Consider the following 26,839-nt stretch of genomic DNA (forward strand, 5'->3'; position numbering starts at 1 on the left):
ATCGACAGTAACACAAGAATAGTGGGGGACTTTAGCACCTCACTTACACCAATGGACAGATCATCCAAAATGAAAATAAATAAGGAAACAGAAGCTTTAAATGACACAATAGACCAGAGGGATTTCATAGATATTTATAGGACATTCCATCCAAAAACCGCAGATTACACTTTCTTCTCAAGTGCGCATGGAACATTCTCCAGGATAGAGCACATCTTGGGTCACAAGTCAAGCCTCAGTAAATTTAAGAACATTGAAATCATATCAAGCATCTTTTCTGACCACAACGCTATAAGATTAGAAATGAATTACAGGGAAAAAAATGTAAAAAACACAAACACATGGAGGCTAAAATATACATTACTGAGTAACCAAGAGATCACTGAAGAAATCAAAGAGGAAATCAAAAAATACACTGAAGAAATCAAAGAGGAAATCAAAAAATAACTAGAGACAAATGACAATGAAAACACGATCATCCAAAACCTATGGGATGCAGCAAAAGCAGTTCTAAGAGGGAAGTTTATAGCTATACAAGCCTACCTCAAGAGAAAAGAAAAATCTCAAGTAAACAATCTAACCTTACACCTAAGGGAACTAGAGAAAGAAGAACAAACAAAACCCAAAGTTAGCAGAAGGAAAGAAATCATAAAAATCAGAGCAGAAATATATGAAATAGAAACAAAGAAAACAATAGCAAGCAATAAAACTAAAAGCTGATTCTTTGAGAAGATAAACAAAATTGATAAACCATTAGCCAGACTCATCAAGAGGTTGTTTGATTTTTGTATTTGGTTTGTATTAGAAATCTATGACTATTCCCACTGCCACCCTTAAGTAAAATAAATCACCCTTAAATAAAATAAATCTCATAAGTAAAAAAAAAAGAAAAAGAAAAAAAGAAAAAAATCAGGTGAAGACTGGGAGTGAGTGAAAGTATAGATGGGACAAGAATGGTAGAATGTCAGTAATTGTTGAAGCTAGGAGATGGATATACCAGGGCTCATTATATTATTCTGTTTACTTTGTATGTATTTGAAAATCCCAAACTTAGAAGCTGAAAAACTAAAATCAAACTGTTCCATGTAATAAGCTTCCAATTCCTTTGTGTAAAAGTTTATTGTTTCTTTTGTTTTACAGTGCTAATTATAACAGCATTTGTGTCATGTGAAGGCTGCATTATGAATTGGACACTAAGTCATCTTAACAACCCTGATTATAACTGGGAACACAAAAATCTGGTTGTGGGAGGTGGGCAGTGAGAAAAATATTCCAGGAGCACATTTTAACCTGTCATTATGTAAAAATTGGTGAGAGCCATCCAGTTCTTAAGGAAAGTAGGACAGCAAGTATGACACAAAGATGGCTCAAAGACGTTTCGTCTCAAGCCACTTGCATTTGCATGGCACTTTAGATGTGTCAACTAGTAATGATAACATTTACAGACTGCATATTATATGCTAGGGACTGTGCTAGGTATGTCAGAAGACTGAACTCATTTGATCCTCATAGCAACGATAGCCCCATTTTATGGATGAAGAATCTGAGACACAGAGAGGTTAAGTAAACAGGGTCATGCAGCTAGTGAGTGGCAGAGCTAGGATTTGAACCCAGGCAGTCTAGCTCCGAGCCTGTGCTGCATTATGCTGTCTTTCAAAGCTGACATGGTCTATTAGTTCTATGGCTGCTGAAAAAATTATCACAAACTTAGTGACTTAAAACAACACAGATTCGGCTTCCCTGATGGCGCAGTGGTTGGGAGTCCACCTGCCGATGCAGGGGATGCGGGTTCTTGCCCCGGTCCAGGAGGGTCCCGCATGCCACGGGGCGGCTGGGCCCGTGGGCCGTGGCCGCTGAGCCTGTGCATCCGGCGCCTGTGCTCTGCAACAGGAGGAGCCGCAGCAGTGGGAGGCCCGCGTACCGCAAAACAACAACAACAACAACAGCAACAACACAGATTTATTACCTTACGGTCCGAAGGTCAGAAGTCCTAAAATCAAGGCGTCAGCAGGGCTACATTCCTTTCTGGAGGCTCTAGGGAAGAACACGTTTCCTTGCCTTTTCCAGCTTCTAGAGGCTGCCCACATTCCTTGGCTTGTGGCTCCCTTCATCCATCTTCAAAACCAGCATCTCTCTGACCCTTCTTCTGTTGTTACATCTCTTTCTTTGATCACAGCCAGGCAAGGTTTTCCACTTTTGAGGACGCTTGTGAGGAGATTGGATCCACCTGGATAATCCAGGATAATCTGCAGACCTCAAGGCTCTTAAGCTTAATCACGTCTGCAAGCCTCCTTTGCCAGGTATGGTTGTCACAAGCTCCAAAGACTGGGACATGGACATCTTCTGGGGACCATTATTATGCCTACAACACATGGTTTCTTCAAAGGCTTTTCACTTACATTGACTGATTTGATATCAACTGTATGTGAAAGTGAAGTATGTATATTAACCCCATTTTCCATACAGAAAGACAATGTTTTGCCCCAAGGTCATAGAGCTAGCATTAGGGCCCTCTACAAATGGATCTCAAACTACCTCTCTAGTCTCATTTCATACAACTTCCCTCTACCTAATCTCTAGTCACAGCGAACTTTTTTTTCCCCTCAAAAATGTCACACCCTTTGCAATTCAGTATTTGGATGTGTTGTCATACCCTCTGGGAGGGAGTCCCCACCATCTTGACTTGGCAAACTTTTACTCATCTTGTAATGTCCCACTTAATGTTCTCTGCCAGGTGTTCCCACATCACCCAAGCAGCTAGTGGCAGGGTTCTCACCGCCTCTGTCGTACTCTTGCTATACACTAGCCACACATCGTAACATATGTGAACACATGGTGTTAGGATGCAAATGATTCTAACTGCCTGGTTTTGATGGAGATGCTACTATGATTGACATCAGGAGACTAAAGTAAGGATAACACACACACCCTTCCATAGAGAAGCTGACAACCTGTTGCATAACTCCTAGACTCCTCAGCCAGACCAGTTATAAAATGGGGCCAGAGAAGAGAAAGCTTCTGTGAGGAGAGTAGCGAACAGTTTCTTTAGAGGGAGTGGTAGCCGGGCTGTGAGTCCCCAACCTGGGGACAAAACTTCAAGTGCACCTTTGGACAGTGTTTCCTTTAGTTGAGAGAGAGAGAGAGAGAGAGAGACAGAGAGAGAGAGAGAGAGAGAGAGAGATGGCCCGTGCCTGACTCATGCCTGAGAAAGTTAAAGCCAACATTCATCCTGGGGGCTGACTCCTGCCTGGGACTCCAGGGGGCAAGAAAGTGCCTGACTCCTGTTCGATGGTAAAGCCAGAGATTGCACTGAGATTGGCTAGCACTTTCAGAGGTTGTCAAAGCGAGGATTTTCCCCATGGAGCACATGAAGTTCACCTGGTGAAACCTTATCATGACGTTGTCTTGAATCCTATCCAATACGGTTACCTGAGAGGTGAGAACACCACAGCGGGAAGAGGCTAGATGCCCAGGAGCTGAGAAGTAACAGTGGTAGTTTGTTAGAATAATGGCCCCCAATGCATCACAGCTGTCACCTTTCTCCTTTACAATGTGACTCTACTCCTCTTTCCACGATGAGGTGGAGTACATTTCCCCGCCCCTTGAATCTAAGTAGCCTTTTAATTTTTTGGACCAATAATTGCAGCAGAAAGGATATCATGAGACTTCTGAGGCTAGGCCTTGAGAGAACTTGCATCTCCTACTTCATCTTTCTTGGAACGCCTGTGTCATCAAGTAAAGAAGCCTACTGGAGGATGACAGATGGGTCATGTAAGCCCAGCCAAGAGTCAGCATCAAAGTGCCAGTCATAGAAATGAGGCCATCAAAACTAGCCCCCCAGCTGACCTGTCAACTGACTGCAGACATGGGTGAGTGAGCCCAGCTGACATCACTTAAAATCGAATTGCCCAGCTGAGCCCAACCCAAACAGCCAGCCACAAACTGTGAGAAAATAAATGGGTTTTGCTGTAAGCCACTAAGTTTCGGGGTGGTCTGTGTTAATAGATGACTGATGCAAGCAACCATTTGAACTAGAGGTGCATCTGCTGGTGTAAGAAGAACTGTAAAAGAGGGGCTCAGCAGGAAACCTCCAAATAGCCCACAAAAGCACTCCCCAAGCTAATACCAATTTTAACCTTCTATACCAGACTCATCCAATATCACCAGCTTTTGCCATCTGCCATGCCTGGACAGCCAAGAGTATCATTACAGATTTATCTTCTTCCTGCCTCTATCTCCCTTCCCACTTCTACAGTAGTGTCTCAGTCTGTTCCGACTGCTATAACAAAAATTCCAGAGACTGGGTGACTTATTAGCAACAGAAATTTATTTCTCACAGTTCTGGAGGCTAGACGTCCAAGATCAGGGTGCTAGCAAGGTCAGATTCTGTGAGGGCCCTCTTCTGGGTTGCAGATGGCCATTTTCTCAAGTGTCCTCACGTGGTGGAGAGGACAAGCGAGCTCTCCGGGGTTTCTTTTATAAAGCACTGATCCCATTCATGAGGGCTCCACCTCATGACCTCATCACCTCCCAAAGGCCCCCATCTCCTAACACCATCACGTTGGGGGGGTTAGGATTTCAACATATGAATTTTGGGGGCAAACAGTCAACCAGCATCAGCAAAATTTTAGTTTATTAAGAGTCTCAATTCAGCATTTAGAATAGACAAACCTAGGTTAAAAAACAAAAGCCAAAAAAACCCAAACCCCAAACCAAAAAAAACCCAATTCCCAACCCTCAACTTGGACCTGCTTTAGCTGGAAGCCTGCAGTGGGAAAGAGGAACACGGTTCTCTGCTCTTTCACAGTTCACCTATTCTCCTACCTGTTTCTAAAAATAAGAAGAAATGTTCACGGCTTGCTGGAGTTTTTATATAAGGTTATGGGAAGTTTAAAGGGCCAGTAGAAGACAAAAATAAAGTCACTTAAAACAACAACAACAACAATGTACAGGCTACTTAAAGAGATGTTATAAGTAAAACAACACAGAGTTTGAAGATAAAGCAAAAGTATGAAAAGGAAATACCAAAAAAGCTGCAAAAATGTAAATACCAAATGCAAATAATTTATAGAAACAAAGACACAACATAATGATAAAAGGAACAATTCACTAAGAATTAATAGATTCATGCATTTTTATGTCCCTGACAGAATAGCCTAGTTTCCTAAAGATGGCCTGGTCTCTGTTTTCTGATAACATCACGTCTTCTCTGTGACTCTCCAGACCTAGAGATCACACAGCTCCTGCCAATCTCAACTATTGCACCTTCCCATTTGGTTTCCTCTCATTAATATCACCTGTTAACTAATTCTCTGTATTAAATTCGCTCTTTGTGAAAGACTTCAAGTGATTTCTGTTTTCCTAGTTATACCATGACTGATACAAGTATATTATTTTTCGAGCAAAAATAGAACACATACAAATTATGTCATGTCACGTCTCACAAAATGTTCTGGTTCTGTTCCATTTCCTCCCCCTCACCATTCATTCTCTGCTTTTCTCTCCTTTGTTCCATGTCCTAAGTGGTTAACCCCTATAAATTGCATTATCTGGACTCCTTACACTCTGCCTTCCAGTTAGGTATGGCTAATGGGAGGGTCTACAGGAGACTGGAGAGCACAAAGAAAGAGAGGTCAAGGTAGTTTCCTCCTGCTCCCTCCCTGGCTGGATGGGTGCCATGGTTCTGGCATTAGCAGGGCCCTTCTATAACTTCAGCTTCTGCACCTGCATCTTCATACAGAGCATCCCTGTTTCCATTGCTCTACATCTCACTGGGTTCCCATAATACTGTTTCCTCCCTTTGTTCCTTAAAGCTTGGAGATCGTAATAGTCCTTTCTCACTGTTGACAGTCCCCAGCTGTTGTAACCTCCCCCAACATATTTGTAAATAAATTTTCATCACAATTCCAACTGAGTGTGCCTTCTCTTTCCTAGACCTTGAGTGCTGCTGAAGCTGATACACAAACTGAAACTGATACCTAAAGGAAGCTTTCACAATTTTCAAAAAATTAGTATTGACAGATGAAAATATCTCATAAAACAATTAGATTAGAAATCAACAATAAAAGTTAAGTGTATATATATGTATAAACATACTCCTAAATAACTACTGAGATAAAGGAGAAAGCATAATGCAACTTATGACTAAATGGTAATAAAATTATTAGGTATCAAATATTTTATAGTAATATTTGATGGTATTTTATACAGATACCTTTTAGTTAGTTTTATCTATTTGTCTAATTATTTCTTCACCATTCTTTCTTGCATCTCAGACCTTTCTTCAGGAGTCTATCTTTCTTCAGGAGTCTATATTCTTCCTGAATAATTTATTTAGAAGTTTCTTCAATGAAGGCCATTTGTAAGTATGTACTCTCAGTTTTGTTTATCTTAAATGTCTTAATTTTTCCCACACTCAAGACAGTTTGGCTAGGTATACACAATTCTATGTTGATGATTATTTTCTTTTAACTCTCTGAGAAACATTCCATATCATTTTCTTGGTAGTTGATTTTGAGTTCATTGTCTTTGGTTCTGCAGGTTCACAACAATGCGAATATTTCTTTTTATATCTCCTGCTGTATATACCTGGTATCTCCTATATTCAAGGATTCTAGACTTTCATCAGTTCTGAAAAATATTCAGGCCTTATAATCCTCAAAAATTACTCCTCTCTTCTCTTTATCCTATACTTCTTGGTCTTTGATTTGATAACATTAAACTATTTCTCTCATATAACAAAATGACAGCAGGTTAAATCTGCATGATAGGTAGATGGGCATTTCAGTATATTTGAACTATTTGATAATAAAAAAGAGTAACTGCCCATGGCTAAGGATTGTCAAGTGCTTAAATGTTTCTGAACTGATGAACATAACACAAGAGCAGAAAATGTAAACAAACTTATTAAAAAGATAAAACCTAAATAGTACACCTTTCTTCCAAATCATTACAAGCATTTGAACTACTTCTGAAGACAAATTCAGCTCTATTAAAAAGCTATACACTAGGAAACAAATGTTTGCTTTAGATGCTAAGGAAAGATTCCCATGTTTCCCTGGAAAATTCTGGAATATATCTTGATTTTTAGTATTGGAGTCATGGAACACCTAGCAGTAAAGCATTACATCCTAGCTGACAATTTTATCCCCTTGTGGCTTGACTCTCATACAGGAGGTTTTCATTTAGGTGTTATTGTTTGGCCACCAGGGGTTGAAACTGTACCTCATTCAACTCAACTCTGTATCTCCAGTGTCCAACACGGAAGCTGACAGCGAAGAGGCACCTGAAAAATGTTTAATGCAGTGCTTCTTAAGCTTTAGTGAGCATTAAGAATTCCCTTGGAGAGACGGTTAAAACAGTTTCTTGGATCCCATCACAAGAAATTTGGATTCAGTGGTTCAGGTTGGGGAGTGTGAATTTGTATTTCTAATATGCTCCCAAGTGAAGCCTATGCTGCTGGTCTGAGGACCACACTATGAGTAATACTGGTTTAATGAATGAAAAATGTATGTGAAGATATGTTGATTGGGGAAAACATTGAAATTTACTCATGGTATTATCTGATTCTTTTTTTGAGTGATTTATATAACGAGTATTCTGCTTTTCCTTCTTATGGAGAGGCCCTTAAGGTGATGAAGCCCTCACAATCTTGCTCATGACTGACTTTTCAAGCCACACCAACCTACTCTACTTTCACCGAACTCACATGCACCTCCACACCCAAGTGCCATCACGTATGCTTTTTACCCTCTGTCTTGAAAGTCCTACTTTCAATCAAACCTTCATCCTTCAAGGCTTAGCTCAAACATTTCAAGTCTTTCATAATCCTCCCTCCTCCATCCCAAATTTGAATCACAATTTTTCACCTCTGCTATACCCCCAGAGAACTCATATCTTTGCTACCATCCAAATTATAGTAGGAGTGCTCACTGATGTCCCTGTCCATCCAGTTTTGTGCTTATCCTCCAGTACTGAACCCATCCTCCAATACTGTATACAACATACATCACAGAACCTAGCACATGGTAGATGGTTAATAAATGCTCGTTGAACTAGAACAAAGAGAAATGGCAATTTCTAGTACATGTTCATTTAGCATTAAAATTCTGATATAGCAAACAGTATTTTCATGGTGATGTCCATGAGACAGTGTGATCCTATGTTCAGTTTCATGCCTGCTACTCCAGCATCATTATTAAGACATACCGCTTTCACTCTCAAAAGGATCTAGGAGGGTAAATTATATGGTTACTCTATCATTAGCCCAGGTATACTTCTTAAGGCTCATTTATAGCAGGATCTGGCAAAATGTTGCCTCTGGTTTTCATTTTACCCCACTGGTCTCATCATATAGCCAGTCAGATGTCATTTGATACACATCAGATTCAAATGGACAAATTACAAAGTTCATTTTCTTATTTTAAAAACCATTTCTCACTTACCTTCTTAATATGAAAAAGATGGAGCTTATGAGGAAGAGGTTTCACAAGATCAATCCAAGCAACTATGTGCCACATATCCTTGAACAACTTAGCAGACTTGCAAAATTAAAAGTGCTATTCAAGAGAGGGAAAAAAATGGTACCTGACATCCAGAAAGGGATTAAGCCAACCATTCATTTTTAATACAGATTTCTAAAAGCAGACATGAGAATTACTATTTATTTTATCAGCTAAAAAGAGCACCATATGGAAAAAATATTAACAAAATACGTGACAAGGGATGGGGTTTGACAACTTTGAAATAATCTATAGTTATGTAATTTTAAATGATAAGCATATTAGCTTGGCTACTAATTGAGATATTTTTTGTACAACAAAATAATGAATAAAGCGGCATAATATAATGTGGCATAATAAAAATAATACATCCTTAGAGTCAAGCAGATTTAGGTTTAAATTTCAGTTTTGCCACTTATTAGCTGTGTGGCCTCTGAGCCCCACTTTCCTCATCTATAAATATAGAATAAGAGTACCTAACAAACAGGGTGGCTGAAAAGAAGAAATGAGATTATATTTACTTAGAATATAGCACGTAGGAAGTATTCAGTGAATACCTATTATTTTATTGATTTTCAAAAACACAGAGTATTGTACAGATGCACAGAATTAAAACAAAGTTTTAAAATTCATACCAATTTTTTTTAATATAGTAACTTATGGTGTTTTCAATAGTCTCCTAGGTGTTCTTGGTGGGAGACAATGATAATGGAATAATTAAGCTTATTATAATTTCTAGTTTTATTTCACAACAGCCACAACCACCCAGTAAAATGCAACTTGAAATGTTGATGAATTGTATTGACCTGAAACAGACAGACTGCCAGACATTTCTCTAACAAAGAGAAGTTTATTCGGGGTCAGCAGAGAATGACAATTTGGGGTCTGCAATCATGATAAGCTACATGCAAGACCCCACATAGCAAGGGAAGGAGAATACGTTTTTTATTATTATTGAAGTGCAGTTGATTTTCAATGTTGTGTTAATTTCTGCTGTACAGCAAAGTGATTCAGTTGTAAATATATATACATTCTTTTTCATATTCTTTTCCGTCATGGTTTATCACAGGATATTGAATATAGTTCCCTGTACTATACAGTAGAACCTCGTTGTTTATCCATTCTATATATAAGTTTGCATCTGCTAACCCCCAAACTCCCAATCCATCCCTCCCCCCTCTCCCCCTTGGCAACCACAAGTCTACTCTCTATGTCAGTGAGTCTGTTTCTGTTTCGTAGATATGTTCATTTGTGCCATATTTTAGATTCCGCATGTAAGTGATATCATAGGGTATTTGTCTTTCTCTTTCTGACTTACTTCACCTAGTATGATAATCTCTAGGTCTATCCATCTTTCTGCAAATGGCATTGTTTCATTCTTTTCTTTGCTGAGTGACAATACTTTGGTAGAGAGGACAAGGAAGTTAGCAAGGATATAGTAAACAAGGAATCTATGGCTTTTCCTTGGCTGGGTCATTGTCAGGAAAGAAGAGGAGTCTTTCTTCTTCTTGTTGGGCTTTGCTGTCATTGCAGGGCAAGAGACCTCCTTCTTCTGGTCTCCCAATTTTATTTAACTGAGGTTTCTGTTTATTAAATTTTTACATTTCCCCCTTTTGATCAAGATCTTTCTTTGAAACCATCACTGATCTAGTTAGGTTTTCTAGTTGCAGTGGCTTTTTATCCCTCAATGTCAGAGGTCTTTCCTTTCCTGGGTGCAGAATCTCACGTCGTAGGGAAAGTGCACATATTGAAAACCTATCAAGGTCACATTTGAGTAACAAGGAGGGGTAGGATGGAGAATTTTTAGGCACTTTTTATCTAAAGTCCATATGTCGTCAAGATAATAGACATTGGAAATCATGTGAAGCGTTATGTCATCATCAAATGTTTGGCAAGAAACTTCCACAGGTCTGGTCCAAATATCTTGGGAAAGCTGTCTCAACAAATGACATCAGCTTCAATTCCAGGAAATCTTTACTTTCAAGTCACCAGGTGATGTGCAGGTCCAGTCAGAGTTTACCACTTTCTTTAGGTGTGTCACATGAATCCAAGATCTATTTCTTGGAGTTTGACAGCGCAAAGATTGATTAGCAGTACTTGTTGGGGGCCTTTCCAGCTGAAGTGAAGAGAGTTCTTCTGGAGGTGTCTTTTCCAATAGATGAAATCACCAGGTTGTAAGGTGTGATGCTTAAGGTCTTTGTCTCCCAAGGGCACACTGTGAAGACTGCTCTACCAAAACATGATTATTTTTAAAGGAAGCAATTAGGCCTTTGCAATATTGTAGTATATCTCCTTTTATCAGTTGTGGGTCAGAAGAAGCAGAACCCAAGTGTATCAGGCATCCTGTCACTACCTCAAAGGGTGAGAGTCTATAAGTTCCAAAAGGGGTGGATCTGAGATTTAGAAAGACCAATGGCAATGCTTTTCGCTAAGGTATTTGGAGAGCCTCTACAAATTTTGCCAATTGAGTCTTAATACTGCTGTTAGTACATTCGACTAAACAGACGATTGAGGACGGTAAGCATGGCGAAAGTGTTGTAAAACCAGTCAAACAGCACAGACTTGTCGAAGAACCTAACCAGTAAGATGGGTTGCTCAATAACTATGAAGTTCAAGAGGAGTTCCCTAGGTAGGGATAATCTTTTCCAAAAGAACTTTAACCAGCATTGGTAGTATACTGGTAAGCATAGTTGCCTTCCAAAAGAACTTTAGCCACAGAAGAGGCAGAAGCCTGTCTGTAAGGGAGGGCTTCAGTCCAGTGTGAAAACATAAAGACCATGACTAAAAAATATTTATATCAGTTAGACAGAGGAAGTTGTATGGAATGCATTTGCCAGACCTCAAATGGTCCATTAGGTAGTTAAAAATGTCCAGGAGCAGTACAAACAGGCTTCCCTGGATTGTACTTTGGACAACAGGGACAAGTGAGATTGGCACTTTTTGCAGTCTTATTAATGTTTCCCCACCAATATTGATCCAGGAAGGCTATCATTTTGTCAGGAGCCCAATGTTTTGATGCATATACAGTGGTGAGGAGTGGGAATTTTGGAGTCTCTGGTAGGACAGAGTTGTTATTTGGTACAAACCAGAGCTTTCTCTTTTTATAAAACCAACAATTGTTGAATTTCCAATCTTGCGTTTCCTTTTCTAAGGCCAATTGTTGGGAGTCTCTAGACAGTTTTTCTATATTTTCATTTGGAAAAATATTCCTTTGGACCATAACAGAGGTTTGGCTACTGTTGGTCCCTTTAAGGGCAGCATTCCTTGCAGTAATATCAGTTAGGTGATTTCCCCTAGCTTCCAGAGAATCAAGTTTAGAATGCCCCAGAATCTTAATAATAGCTATAGTGGCCGATAAAAGTATTGTATTCAATAATTCCTGTACATAGGAGCCAATTTTAATTTCATTTCCACCGGAAGTACGGAAGCCACGTGGCTTTCACAATATTCCAAAATCATGAGCTACTCCAAAAGCATATCTACTATCAGTACAAATATTGGCACTTTTGTCTTTAGCTAAACCACAAGCCCATGTAAGAGCATATAATTCAGCCTGTTGGGCCAAAGTACCCATAGGTAAAGATGCTGCCTCAACATCAAAAGGAGTTGTAATAGCATACCCAGGACAATATTTGCCATTGTTACCTTTTAAGTGTGAACCTCGAGAAGTCAACGTTACCCAATGGAATATCCTGTAGATCATTATGAGGAGACAGGAGGTGGTCCATCAGCCTTAAGCAGTCACGAGGGACTTTGTCAGCAATGGAGCAGAGAAAAGTAGCTGGGTTAAGGTTATTACAACATAAAGAGTTATGTGAGAGGCAGCTGGCCAAAGGACTTCATAGGGGGTGAGGCAGATGGTTGAGAAATGTTGAGTGTGAAGAGAATTCAGGAGAGCTTCTACTGCATGAGGTACCAAAGTGGTTGAAGGAGATCCCACAAAAACTTTCCCAGTGGTTCTAATGGAAGGGCAGTGACCATGATGGCTCTAAGGCAAGGCGCATTTCCCCACACTACAGGGTCAAGTTGCTGGCTATAATACCTTATGCGTTGATATTGGTCCCTGTGTTTTTGGGTGAGTACCCCAAGAACATGCCCTTCCTTTTCATATACAAAAGGAAAAAAGGGAATCTGATAACTGGGATGTCCAAGGGCAGGTAGGTTCATCAAACTTTCCCTAAGTTCTTGAAAGCTAGGTTGTCCAGATCTTCCCATAAAACTGGGTCCAAGTTGTTATTGTTTAGTAAAACATACAGAGGTTTGGCCGTAAGAGACAAATTTGGAATTCTATTTCAGCAATAGCCAATTAGCCTGAGAAAACCTCACAGTTAGCACTTAGTTTTGGGTTTTGGGAAACTTAGGACACCTTGAAGTATATCTGGATCTATGTTCTGATCCTGAACTTGGGCAAACTGCAAATTTTCTTTGGTGACCTTTTGTCCCTTTAAGGCTAAAAGCTTTAGCAAGTGGATGCTGTCTTCCTGTGAGGAGGCTTGAGGAGAGCAAAGAAGCAAATCATCCACATAGTGCAACAAAGTCATACCTCTAGGGAACTTTATGTCATCCAGATCAGCCTTCAGGGTTTGAGAAAAAATAAGAAGGACTCTTAGAAAACCCTGAGGTATTGCTGTCCAGGTGAACCGTTTTTCTTCCCAAGTGAAGGCAAAAAAGTATTGGCTAGCTTCATCAATTGGAATGCACTACATATGTCAATTACAGTAAAGAATTTGCTTCCAGTAGAAATAGATGTTAGTAAAGTATGAGGACTAGGAACAAGGGATGTTGAGGGATAACAATGTTGTCTATTGCTTGGGGGCCCTGGACAAACCTCCACCCTTGGCCCTTAGCTTTTTCACCAGTAAAGGGGGAGTGTTACAGGGGCTACTACAAGGGATAATGAGGCCTTGAGTCTTGTAATCTACTATGGGCTTTATGCCTTGAAGGGCTTCTTTACTTTCAGGGTATTGATTAATTCTGGGAAGAGGTTTCGAGGGAGCTACTGGGTTGGCCAAAAAGTTCATTTGGGTTTTCCTGTAACCGCTGGAAAAACCCAAAGGAACTATTTTGCCAACCCAATATTTGAATCCTGATTGGAGGTGCACTGTGAATTTTGCCAGTATCAGTTGAAGATCTTGGCCATAAGGAAAGTGGTGGCTGATTCAACAGGAACAAATGACCAGTGTTTCCGGAATTAGCTCTAGTACCGTCAGAGATGGAACAAATAAGAGATGTCAAAGGGTTACTTAATTTACCTGCTTGGTTACTTTGATGACTACTGTCAAATTCTAGGATTATTTCCCCCTTTTGGGAGAAAAAAATTCTGGCATGGTATTTCTCTGAGAAGTCTCAGCCTACAAGATGGATAGGGTCAGAGGAATAAGAAGAAAAGAGTGTGTATCCCTCAAAAGGTCTAAAAAAAGGAAACAGGTTCAGAGACATGAACCTCTTGAGACACATTAGAGATGCCCACTATTTCAACTGTTTTAGTACTGTGAGGTGGCTGCTGCTTCACAGTAGTAAGGTTGAGTACCAAGGGTATGGTTCTAGTGTGAATTAGGACTGGGAGAGATTCAGCCCCAATTTGGGGAAATGTTTCACCAAGCCAATTAAGAGGGAGGATTGGGAAAGAGTCCTTGTATTTCCTCAGAACCTTGTCATTGAGAATTGAGAGGACATCAGAGAGGCAATTAGAAGGTTGAAGATGCCTAAAATGCTTAAATTTGTAACAATCTATTTCCCAATGTCTTAGCTCTTTGCAATAATAGCAGAAACTAGGAGGGGTTTGGTTTCATTTAGGAGCCTTCAATTGCTGGAGTTGAATGTTAAGAATTTTGATGGTCTTCCATGGAAGACACTCATCTAAAGTGAAAGACAACCTAAATGTAAGACTGGATACTATAAAACTCTTAGAGGAAAACATAGGCAGAACACTCTGACATAAATCACAGCAAGATCTTTTTTGACCCACCTCCTAGAGTAATAAAAATAAAAACAAAACAAAAACAAATGGGACCTAATTAAACTTAAAAGCTTTTGCACAGCAAAGGATACTATAGACAAGATGAAAAGACAACCCTCAGAATGGGAGAAAATATTTGCAAATGAAGCAACGGACAAAGGATTAATCTCCAAAATATACAAACAGCTCATGCAGCTCAGTATCAAAAAAACAAACAACCGAATCCAAAAATGGGCAGAAGACCTAAATAGACATTTCTCCAAAGAAGACATACAGATGGCCAACAAACACATGAAAAGATGTTCAACATCATTAATTATTAGAGAAATGCAAATCAAAACTACAATGAGGTATCACCTCACACTGGTCAGAATAGCCATCATCACAAAATCTACAAACAATAAATGCTGGAGAGGGTGTGGAGAAAAGGGAACCCTCCTGCACTGTTGGTGGGAATGTAAACTGATACAGCCACTATGGAGAACAGTATGGAGGTTCCATAAAAAACTAAAAATACTATGTGACTAGGCATATACCACTACTAGGCAATTTACCAAGAGAAAACCATACTGGGCATATACCAAGCAATCCCACTACCGGGCATATACCAAGAGAAAACCATAATTCAAAAAGACACATGCACCCCAGTGTTCATTACAGCACTATTTACAATAGCCAGGACATGGAAACAACCTAAATGCCCATCAACAGAGGAATGGATAAAGAAGATGTGGTACATATATACAATGGAATATTACTCAGCCACAAAAGGGAATGAAATTGGGTCATTTGTAGACATGTGGGTAGACCTAGAGACTGTCATACAGAGTGAAGTAAGTCAGAAAGAGAAAAACATATCATATATTAACGCATATATGTGGAATCTGAAAAAACTGGTATAGATGATCTTATTTACAAAGCAGAAATAGAGACACAGATGTAGAGAACAAACATATGGATACCAAGGGGGGAAGGGAAGGGTGGGATGAATTGGGAGATTGGGATTGACATATATACACTACTATATATAAAATAGATATCTAATGAGAACCTACTGTATAGCACAGGGAACTCTACTCAGTGCTCTATGGTGACCTAAATGGGAGGGAAATCCAAGTGGATATATTTATACGTAGAGCTGATTCACTTTGCTGTACAGTAAAAACTAACACAACATTGTAAAGCAACTATACTCAATAAAAAATCTTTAAAAAAAAGTGTAAGAGAGCTGCTTTGCCAGATTAATTAAATCTGGAGTGGACATAGTTTCCCATTCCATCCTGGGCCTTTTTACTAGAAGGGGGAGGTCCTGGCTCATCCCATTAATAAACACTGTTAAAAGCTACCTGGGTGAAATCAACATCTGAAGGAAGACCAGAACTTTCCTTTCCTTAAAAACAACCTGAAGTCAACTGCAATAGTCAGGAACAGGTTCACCAGATTTTTTTTTTTCTTTTGAGCAGAGAAAGGTTTATTGCAAGGGCCAAGCATGGAGAATGGGTGGCTCATGCTCAAAAGACCCAAACTCTGGTTCATCAGATTTTCTCTTCGTGTGCAAAGATAAATTTTCTTCAAATCAACAGGCTTTGGAAAAGTCCTAAGAATTGCTCAATGAAGTCACCCAGCAACGGCCTAAGCCAGTTGATATAGTAAGTTAGCGGGCTGGTCTTTCAGTTGTAATTCTAAAAACCCTTTAGGATTTTACCAGTTAGTGGTTTTCATCTAATGCTGGGCCTGGCCTTCACCGACAAGTGTATGAATTAGCTGATATAAGTCAGAGAAACCAGGTTGATAAGTTTGAATGACTATATTAAATTCCTCAGTAAATCTGTGAGGCTCTTTAGTTACTTTGGGAAAATCTTCAACTATGGTTCACAGTTCAGCTTTAGTCCAGGGAATGTAAGAAATTAAGGGTTTAGCCTCTGGATCCTCAGAAGGCTTAATTTTAAAGGGACAGGTTCTGACAAGTTCAGAGGAAAAGGCAGTGGGTAAATTTCAGAGAGAAGAGGAAGTTCAGTGAGAGAATTAGTATGGGGAGGTTGAGAGCATAGAGGAGGTACAGGCAGTGGAGAAGGTAAAGAGGAAGATGGCGTTGGGGGTGGAGTCTGACCACGTGGAGCTGAGGGAGAGAGACAAGATGGCACTGGAGGCAGGGCCCAAGACAAAGAAGGAAGCAGAGCCTGAGACTTCAGGAGCCATTTGCTCTTTCTTTGTTTGCCTCAGTTAATCTTAAATTCTTATATTGAAGAGAGGCAACTACAGGGTCCTGACAGTGTTTGGAAGCCTCAAAATACCAATCTACCAATCAAAAGAGGCATTCCACTCAGTTTTGAAAACTTTTGAGCTATTATAACCCAATTTTGTTTTAAGGAAATTAAGTTAATGGCCATTGATACTCTAAATTTCCTTTGGTAAGGTCAGTCCATTCAGTTAGAAATGGGAGTGAGGAAGAACCATGGGTTTTAAACATAAAATCGGCCAGAGTCCCTGTGTGGGAGGGGCACCCTCAAAATATTTAGGTAACTGGGATCCCGTTTCTCAGATATTTTTCTCTAGAGTAAAGGAACAATTTTCAAACAGCTCAAAGCAAACAGCTTGCAAACCGATATCAGCCAATTCTATGGAAACAGCTTGGTCCCAGAGGAACTAAGCCAAAGACTTGTTCAGCCAGTTTTCAGAGAACGGCCCCTATTCCAAAGGAATGGGCCTATGGCTTCTCAGCCAGCTTTGGTTGAAATGGTCTGATCTCAAAATCAGATAAAAGAGCCAAATGAGTACTCACATACAGAACAAGACCTTAACCAGAAAGAACAAAACCTTAAAATAGGTCCTGAATAAAGCCTGGAGAGCTTTCAATGCAGAGACTGTGAGCTTGGATTCAGGAGAAAGACATAACTTCAAACTCCAGGATTGGTGAGAAAAGCCGCTAGCACAGTGGGCTCAATTTGTGGGTAACACACCTCTTTGCTCACCAGCCCTGAAGCCACGGGGAGTCTTCTCTGTTCTCCATACGGGCCAGCAAAATGTTGACCTGAAATAAGTAGACTGCCAGATAGTTCTCCAGCAAAGATGGGTTTATTAGGGGTCAGCAGAGAATTGCAATTCAGGTCTGCAACCCTGGCGAGCAACATGGAAGTCCCTGCAGGGCAAGGGAAGAACGCGTTTACAGAGGAAAAGGATGCTGGGAGGGCTACAGTAAACAGAGAGTCCATAGCTTTTCACTGGCTCAGTACTTGCCAGGAAAGAAGAGGATTCTCTCTTCTTCTTGTTGGGCTCTGCTATGGTCACAGGGCATGAGAGCGCCCCCTTCTGGTCTCCCGACTCTATTTAATTGAGTTTTCTCTTTATTAATTCTTTACAATTGACCAAAAGGTTAACCTTTAGGATACTAAGGACCTAGGTATGCTTCCTCTTTGAATCTCCATTGAATCACTGAATCAATTAGTTTTTTGGGAAAGTTGTACCACAGCCTATATTTATTATGTGAAATATCCAGATTTGGCAATATTTCCAAATTCCAATGAATTGTCACAAATGTACTGATTTTTTGGCTAAAGTGAATAGATTTCCTGAAATTGTGTTAATTCCATCAGCATCAAAGTATGCTTGAACTAAGGTACTGTATTGATTATAGGTTTATATTCATAACATACCTATCATGAAATTTACCCAAAGAATAAAAGAGGATTAGAATATACATGTTGATGATTTGAGCATGAATATTAGTGACACTTTTGGGTACCAAAATGTTCTGTATTAATTCAAACACTGGAATACCTGTTACATACAAGACATGATGTTCAGAACTATGAAGCAGTCTCTTTTCTTGACTGCAAACACAGTTGTCTTACTCACTTCTGAATCCTCAACGTCTAACTCAGTGCCTGGTACTTCATCCTCACAAGTAAGAATGGATTAACTACATAAGTATGTAAGAGAAGTGAAAACAAAATGAGCGGGGACTATTCCCTTGAATACTCAAGAGTGTCTGTGTAGGCCCCCAGAGAATGTTGTAATGGTTAGTGTGATGTGCCCAATTACCTAATCTAACACTAATCTAAGTGTTGCTATGGAGGTATTTTGTAGCTGTGGTTAACATCTACGATGAGTAGACTTAAATAAAGGAGTCTATCCTCAATAATATAGGTGGGCCTCACCTAATAAGTTGAAAGGTCTTAAGAGTAAAACTGAGGCTTCCATTAAGAAGAAGAAATTCTGCCTCAAGATTCCAGGCTGAGTTTCAGATTTCAGGTTTGCCAGCCCCCACAATTGCATAAGCTAATTCCTTGAAGTATACCAAGGTGAATCAGCCATATGCATAACTAACTATGTCCCCATATCCCCTCCCTCTTGAGCCTCCCTCCCACCCTCCCTATCCCATCCCTCTAGGTGGTCACAAAGCACCAAGCTCCCTGTGTTATGCAGCTGCTTCCCACTAGTTATTTTACATTTGGTAGTGTATATATGTCCGTGCTACTCTCTCACTTCATCCCAGCTTACCCTTCCCCCTCCCGTGTCCTCATCCTCAAGTTCATTCTCTATGTCTGCATCTTTATTCCTGTCCTGCCCCTAGGTTCTTCAGAACCATTTTTTTTTATTCCATATATATGTGTTAGCATACGGTATTTGTTTTTCTCTTTCTGACTTACTTCACTCTGTATGACAGACTCTAGGTCCATCCACCTCACTATAAATAGCTCAATTTTGTTTCCTTTTATGGCTGAGTAATATTCCATTGTATATATGTGCCACATATGATGTCTTCTTTCATGGTATGTCCCCTCTTCTCAAAGGCACTTCACTCTTCAGAAGGCCTCCTTGGTACCTCCTGATGGAATTTGTTCTCAACTTATAGGAAGTGACAAGGGCTCAATACTCTTTATTAACTAGGAGCTCAGTGAACACAATGTTTATAATGTAAAACCAACAATGATATTGACACAGTTGTCCTCCTTCTCTGGCTTTCCTGAAGCCAGTGTTAAGGCAACTTTCCATCTCAGAAGTCGGTCCATCAAGTGTATGGGGAAGAGACTAAGTGGGGAGGTCAGGCAGCCCCAAAACGCAAGCAGGCCATTGTGAGTCACAATGACAAAAATCCACGTCACGCTGAATCCCATGTAATTCTACAGAGTTGGCCTGAATGCTGAAAACAACAATTCTTCTCCCTTAGGTCTCGACCTACCCTTAACGACAGTAAAACTATGGTACCATAACTGTGATACACAAAGAGATATTTCTTTTCTAAAACTCACAAATACTATAAGATTCAGTGATAAGTTGTGATTCCAACCAGTTTCATGGAAATTGTGTTGAGTTTATGAAGGGTGAGAAACAGATCTCACCAGTGGGTTATGAAGCCCTTTTGAAGAAATACGCAGAAAATGTGACTACAAGTAGTAAACTCTATTGTAGTACACAGATGAGTAGGGCACAGTGTTTATACAAGTTTACAGTCACAATATTTGCTCATAAGTGGTCATTGTTATTAAAGTGGTGAGACTGTGATATGGTAATACAACCTCTTCCTTACTACCAAAGTTAAGTGTTTAAATATTTTATAAGTGCTAATTCCCAAACTAGTCACCAGACACAAACTGCAGGTGTGAAAATATGTGATGAAGTTCATAACCTACAGGATGTAGAAGCATTAATATTAAAATGTTGAATAAACTTACAAATATTGATCATTAAGTTTTGAATCTGTCCTTTTTCAAACATACACACTGATGCTGCAAACTAAGCATGAAATATTGAAACTGTATAAATGACTGTGGAGACCAGGAAAGTTTCTCCAAAGAATGACTGTTAGCCCACTTCCCTGATACTAACCCGAGGCTTGGCTGAGCTGGAGAAGCCCCAGCGGCCAGATCCCACTGCGGAGCGAAGCCCGCTTACACTCACACTCAGCTCTGGTTACATTTGAGGCAGTTTAACAGTTCCTGGCACTTTCCAGGAACCTTCCTTTTATCTTCTTGACTGAAATGGAGTCATATGCCCGCATATGCCACTGAAGGTGCAGAATTCTGCGGTGCTTCTGGCCGCTACCCGATCTTTATTGACTTCCCCTTCTACTCCATCGTTTTCTGCTTCTTTTACAATCTGGTCAGTTTCATCTTTACTGAAACAGCCTTCGTCATTAGTAATGTGCATTTTGTTCTTCCTGCCAGCATTTTTGTCTGCAGCAGGTACCCTGAGGATGGTATTGGTGACCCTGTCAAAGGTCACCTGGATGTCAGGAACACCACAGTAAGCTAGAGGATCCCAGAAAATACGAACTTGCCGAGCAGTTTCTTTTCGTTAAAGCCCTTTCTCCCTCATACACTTTTGCTAAGACAGTGGTCTTGTTGTCAAAGTAAGCTGGGAACATCTGGGTCTGCTTTGGAGGTATTGAGGTGTTTCTCTTGATAAGGGATGTCACATCCTCCCTGCTGTCTCAGTGCCTGTTGGGCAATGGGTAACATCAACGAGCTTCTCTGCACATACCCTGATTTGTCGCCTGTGAGAAGAGCTGCCTGTGCAGCTGCGCCACACACCGCGGCCTCATGATGGTGGGTGGTCTTGTTGAGCTCCTCTCCATTCAAGACATCTTTCAGCAATTTCTGGAACTTTGGAATACAAGTGGAATCACCCACTAGCACAATTCCATTAACCTGGCTCTTGTCAAGTTGGACATCCTTCAGAGATTTCTGTACGTGCTTCAAGGTACCACAGAGGAGATAAGCACTGAGCTGCTCAAAGTGGGCTCAGGAAATGGAAGGGTAGAAATCCACACCCTTAGAGAACCAGTCAATTTCAAAGCCGGGGTGAGCAAAGAAGTTCAAAATACATGTTGCCTTCTTACACGCAGCCTCGGCGGGGCACATTGCCTGCTTGTTGGGGGCTGTATGCTTCTTGTGCTTGCATTTGAAGTCATCAACCAGGCGATTCACCATACAGTTATCAAAATTTTCCCCAGCCAGATGTGTGTCACCAGCTGTGGAGTTTCCTTCAAAGATGCCATCCTGGATGTTTAGGATAGATACATCAAAGGTGCCATTACCTAAGTCAAAGATCAGCACGTTTCTCTTTTTTAAAGCTTCAGGTGTTTGGGGATTTTTTTTTTTTTTAAATCCAAGCCTTGGAGTATGGTGCTGCAATACATAAGCTCATTAATGATTCCCAGGATATTAAGATCAGTGATGATCCCTGCATCCTTGATGGCCTGACACTGTGAATCATTTAAGTAGGTCGGAACAGTAATTACTGCATTTCTACTTTTTTCCCCTAAATAGGCTTCAGCAAATTCTTTCATCTTGCTTAGAACCATGAAAGAGATCTCCTCTAGGGGAAAAAATATTATTTCCTTTATATTGTACAATTACTTTGGGCTTTCCCTTTCCACAAATCACTTGGAAAGGCCAGTGCTTCCTTCTGACTGAACTGCGGCATCATCAAACTTGCATCCAATCAGCTTCTTGGCATCAAAGATGGTACAGGTGAGGTTCATTGCCTCTTGATTCTTAGCAACCTCATCTATGAGGTGTTCACTTTGTGAGAGCGACTTGGATTGGTACATTTGCCATGGTGATTGGCAATGATCTCTACTTTTCCATGCTGGAAGACCCCTACTCGCGAATAAGCAGTACCCAGTTCAATACCAAAGGGAGACGTCTTGAGTAAAGAAAGAGAAGGGGGTAAGTGAGGCTGAAATAGTTTAAAAGAAATCAGTGTCAACTATAGCCTCTTGCAATGAGCCTCTCCATGAGACCTATATCCTCTATTTTCTCCAGCACCTCCTGTCTGCTGTATTGCGGTCCTTATGTGGGTCAAACTCAAATATAAATGCATTCAGTTTTATAATTCATTCAGATGGTAATGTGTTCCACTTGTCTTCTATTGTTTGCAGCCCTCCCCTGCATTTGTCAATAGATGCCTGATTACAAGATGACCACCAGAATTCTGAGGATGACATCAAGCCATCAGTGGCAACCAACAAGGCTTCAAAAGCCCTTGGAGCCATTTTGGTGTCTCTCGTGCCCAAATTTAATTTGTTTCTAGGTCCGGTCAATTTTTCCTCTTTGCATGTGTCCTGTCCCACTGCCACCACTCTGGTTCAAATTTTTATTACTTCATCTCTAGATTATCACAGTAGCATTACCACTAGTATTTCTCCTTTCTCTGATTTCATGACTTATGCATCACCATCATTCATCCATCCATCTCTCCATTCAATAAACATCAATTATGTAACTGCCATTTGCTAAACACTGTGTTAGATACTGAAAGTAAAGGGAGAAATTAAATACGGCTGCTATCCTCTAGGAACACCATCACGCTGACCTTTTAAAATTATGCCTTTAATCACACTAACCCTTGCTTAAAAACTTGTTCCCTATCACCTACCAAATACAATAAATAAAATAAAACACATCCAACTAACCTTTCCAGCTAGTATGGCTTATGGAATCAGACAGACACAGATTCAAGTCCTGACTGTGCCATCTGCAGCTTTGCTGGTTTATTAACGATTAGGCATGCTTTTTAACCACTCTGCTCCTCACTTTCCTTACCTTTAAAGTATACCTCTCATCTTGGCATAGAGTAGGTGCTCATTAAAAGTTCTTCTGACGTTTCTTGTCTTTAAATAACCGGCAACCCTAAAACACAGATTCATAAAGAATCAGAATATAATGGATTCTAGATATAATCAAATAAAGGTCTCTAATTAGACATCTGGGGAAACTGAGGTGCAAGCTGGGAAGCGACTGGCCCTTGGTGACACAGGGATTTGGTGGCAGATGGAGATCTGGTAGCTGGTCCTCATGACTCCCCATCAAAGCACTAAATGGAAGCAGCCAGGAAACTTAAGGGCAGGAAGGCAAGGGCCACTCCCAACCAGAAGAATATTTCACTTGATGATCCAGATCGCAAATATGTAGCAACATTCTCAGTTTACAGGGAAAAGCTATTTTTATTTTTCTCCAAATGGCAATGTAGAAGTTGGTGATAAATCTGAAAAATGGCAAGCACAGCAAATACTTAACTCTAGGACATTAAGGTAAGTCATAGAGCAGTGTCTTCAGTGGAGGGAAAGATGGATCTGAGATTGTAGGCAGGATGAGAGCGGAGGGACATGGAACTAGAGAAGGTTAATCCTGGGCTGGTCTTCAGAAACCACTGGGTCTAAGCCATTTGGATGACAGGTAAGAAAACTGAGACCCAGAGAGGTCAAGGGATGGCCCTAGATTGCACAGATACTTATAGACAGAACTGGGATACCTGACTTTTTAAAATCTTGCAATTGCTTCATTTGATTACACTGGCTACTCAGACAGAAATATTTGCATCACTTAGCATTTGCTGACTACCTCCTATGTGCAGATCACTGATCAGTTGATGAGAAAAGTTGCTAAGTTATACCGGGGCTGAACACAGGTAGAGAGTAGAGGGAAGGAAAGCCGTTGAGTTGTCCATGTATGCAGCCCCTCTAGCTGCACCGGTAGAATATGTGAATGTCTGCAGTCACAGCCAGCCTAGGCAGGATGACTCCCAAAGAGGTTATTACAGCGTCATTTAAAATTAAAATTTAATAAGTTATATTCAACACGAGTTGAAAACTTTCATAAATTTAATGAATCATCTAATTAAATATTGTAATGCAACAGTATGGAGCAGACTGAAAGAAAACCTTAAGAGTTATTTTTATGCTTAAATGCAGTTAGTGAGTAATGTTTTAAAAACAAAACCCTTTTGAATTGCATAAAGCTTTTTTTCTAAAGCAGAAAATGTTTATTTCATAAACCATCCCTTGTTTTCAGGAATTACATGTTTATTTTTTACTTTCAAGGCTAAGTAGTCAGCTAAACTACAGTTTATACCAGCCACCATGTTGTCAGTCCAGACTCAGCGGAGCCCGATTTCCTGCAGAATGATTACATGGCAATGTTGTCAAGAATTGTGTTGGGTTATGACGCCAAAGTAATCCCATGTTACTGGGCCGGGGGTGGGTGGCGGGAGGGACTACATTTTCTTAATCAGGACATGACACCTAGTTTCATTTATAATCTTTCCTTAATTTGCTTTCCTTATCCTATATTGTGTGGTAAATATATTAGTCTATATTTATTAGTTTATATTTATATTATAAAAATATAAGTGTGGTAAATATTTAGTCTCTTTGGGCAGCTGTTAGTGAAATATCTTCTAAGTTAATATGTCAGCTAGCTTTCAGCCCAATATTCAACCTAAAGTGGAAAGCTCAATTTGAAATCTGACAAGTAAGTTGCTACACAAGTTTGGAAGTCTCTAAGCCACAGCAGCCTGGGCTGGGAATACTGCTCTCCAGTCCTCTTTCTTGAGAGCCTTCTACTTCCTCTGGAACTTGGGAGATCCCTAGAGGATTAAACCCCACCTTCCCAAGCGGCATGCTAACTGTGGAACAAATCATCTCCTTCATAGTCCCCACTGCCCGAGAGCGTTTAGTTCAAAAGAAAGATTTTCAGACTTCCGAAGGGCAGAAATGGTGAGTGAAAGCCATGAACTATAAGGAATGTTTTATTTCTTCAGCTGGCTGACATGCACACAGGTAGTCACTGTATTATTCCTTTTGCCAGTTGGGTATTTCTTAACTAACAGATCCATCTCTTTGAGGTTCATGGATATAGCCGGTTCTCTAAAAAATCATAATTACCGTAAGTATTGCATTGGGTAATGTAAGAAACCCATGCAACAAAAACAGATTATTTGTATGCCTTCATCCGGGACCTGTCATTACTCCCTATACTGCCAAGAGTGAATTCTCTCGTGAGACCCACAGGAATTTGCTAATAAATAAGGTTGGATCACCCCCCTCCCGGGGCTAGTCTGGGGCTACAACCCTATAGCATTCATTTCCTGACATTACTTAGTATATACCAGCTGGTCAAGGGTTAACTTTGCTTTTCTTCCAATTTCACTATTCCTCAGTCCTTTATGCAATCCCCCAGCAGCTGTGTTATCCCTAATATAAAAATGATGATTTAGCCTTAGGGATAAAAATCAGGTTAAAGATAATAAATTGCTTCGGAAGATGAGAATAACAGCCTGAAATATATTACAGAAAATTACTGCACCCATTCTGAGTCTGAGGAAGAAAATCAGTTGACTCTTCTCTCCCCTTCCCAGAGCAAAATGTGGCTCTGGAAAAGCTAAGGAATGAAACAGAGGGAGATAAGTCATCCAGCTTGATCTAACCAGAAATAGGAAAGGAACCATAGGAGAAAGTCTGATTTGTGAGAACTGTCAGTAAAGAATGTCGAGAGGTTCCAAGAAACCTGCAGGTGTTGCTCCTAAGTCAAATATACGTCAGCTTTTTATGTCTATGATAATGTCATGAATTAAAATGTATTTATGCATATAGACGGTGCATTTGGTTACAACTCAAAAGTGGAATAATACCCCATTGCTTCACATTAATGACTACTCAGAACTGAGAATTCTGAAGCATTATTCTCTAGCATTTGCACAAGGGTTAGGATATGGGAATATCTAAAGCGGTTATGTTGCACTACCCAGCCTCACACATGTATATCTATCCGACTTGCAGAGGGACTTTGCAGGTTCCAAAGACTAAGGCACACATGTCAATTAATAAAAGTAAAATGCGATGAAACATTTCAAAGTACTTTGGAAATGTAAATTGCTATGGAAATGCAATATATTATTGTTGATCTTAATTATAATTTCAGAAGCATCAAGCATACATTTATATACATATATGCACTTATATACATATATGCACATACATACATATATATGAATATACATATACGTGTGATTAGTCTTAGACACAAACTAAACTGTTACTATATAAAAGAGTGGTCATTGAAAAACTATACTAAAAGTGCAGTATAGCCTATAAGAGCAGAGAAGAAAATGGGATCAGGCAGGGCACATCAAAGGCTTTAACTGTAATGTTTTATTTCTTCAGCTGGGTGGTATGTACACAGGTCAGCACTGTATCATTCCTTTCCCTTAAGTTTGGTATTCGTAAGTAATAGATAATATTATTTTAAAGACAAAGAATGCTCTATTCTAAACCTGCATGGGTATTTGCAAGAGAGAAAAAAATTAAAAGGAAAATATCTGTAACTGCTGTTCAGCTACAGAAGAGGATATAAACACACACTTTCACACAAGCACACCTACACGTGTGTGCACGCACGCACACACACACACACACACACCCCGCCACGTGGTGTAATGGGATCAGAAAAATTGAAATTCTGGCTTTGGCTCCACCACATCTGAGAGGCCTGAGCTTATACAAGTCACTTAACTTTGCTGAGGTCCAGCTGACTTGCCCGAAGATGGGATTTTTAATCTGTAGACAGGGCCACTGTGAAAATTATTAATATCATAA

General features: G+C 40.1%; 1 pseudogene; it reads right to left on the minus strand.

Annotated features, from left to right (window-relative positions):
• Positions 1–26,839, minus strand: part of LOC115849478 (heat shock-related 70 kDa protein 2-like) — an 87,788-nt pseudogene that overhangs the window by 11,649 nt on the left and 49,300 nt on the right.

This window comes from Globicephala melas, chromosome X (genome assembly GCF_963455315.2).
Source record: "Globicephala melas chromosome X, mGloMel1.2, whole genome shotgun sequence".
Taxonomy (NCBI): Eukaryota; Metazoa; Chordata; class Mammalia; order Artiodactyla; family Delphinidae; genus Globicephala; species Globicephala melas.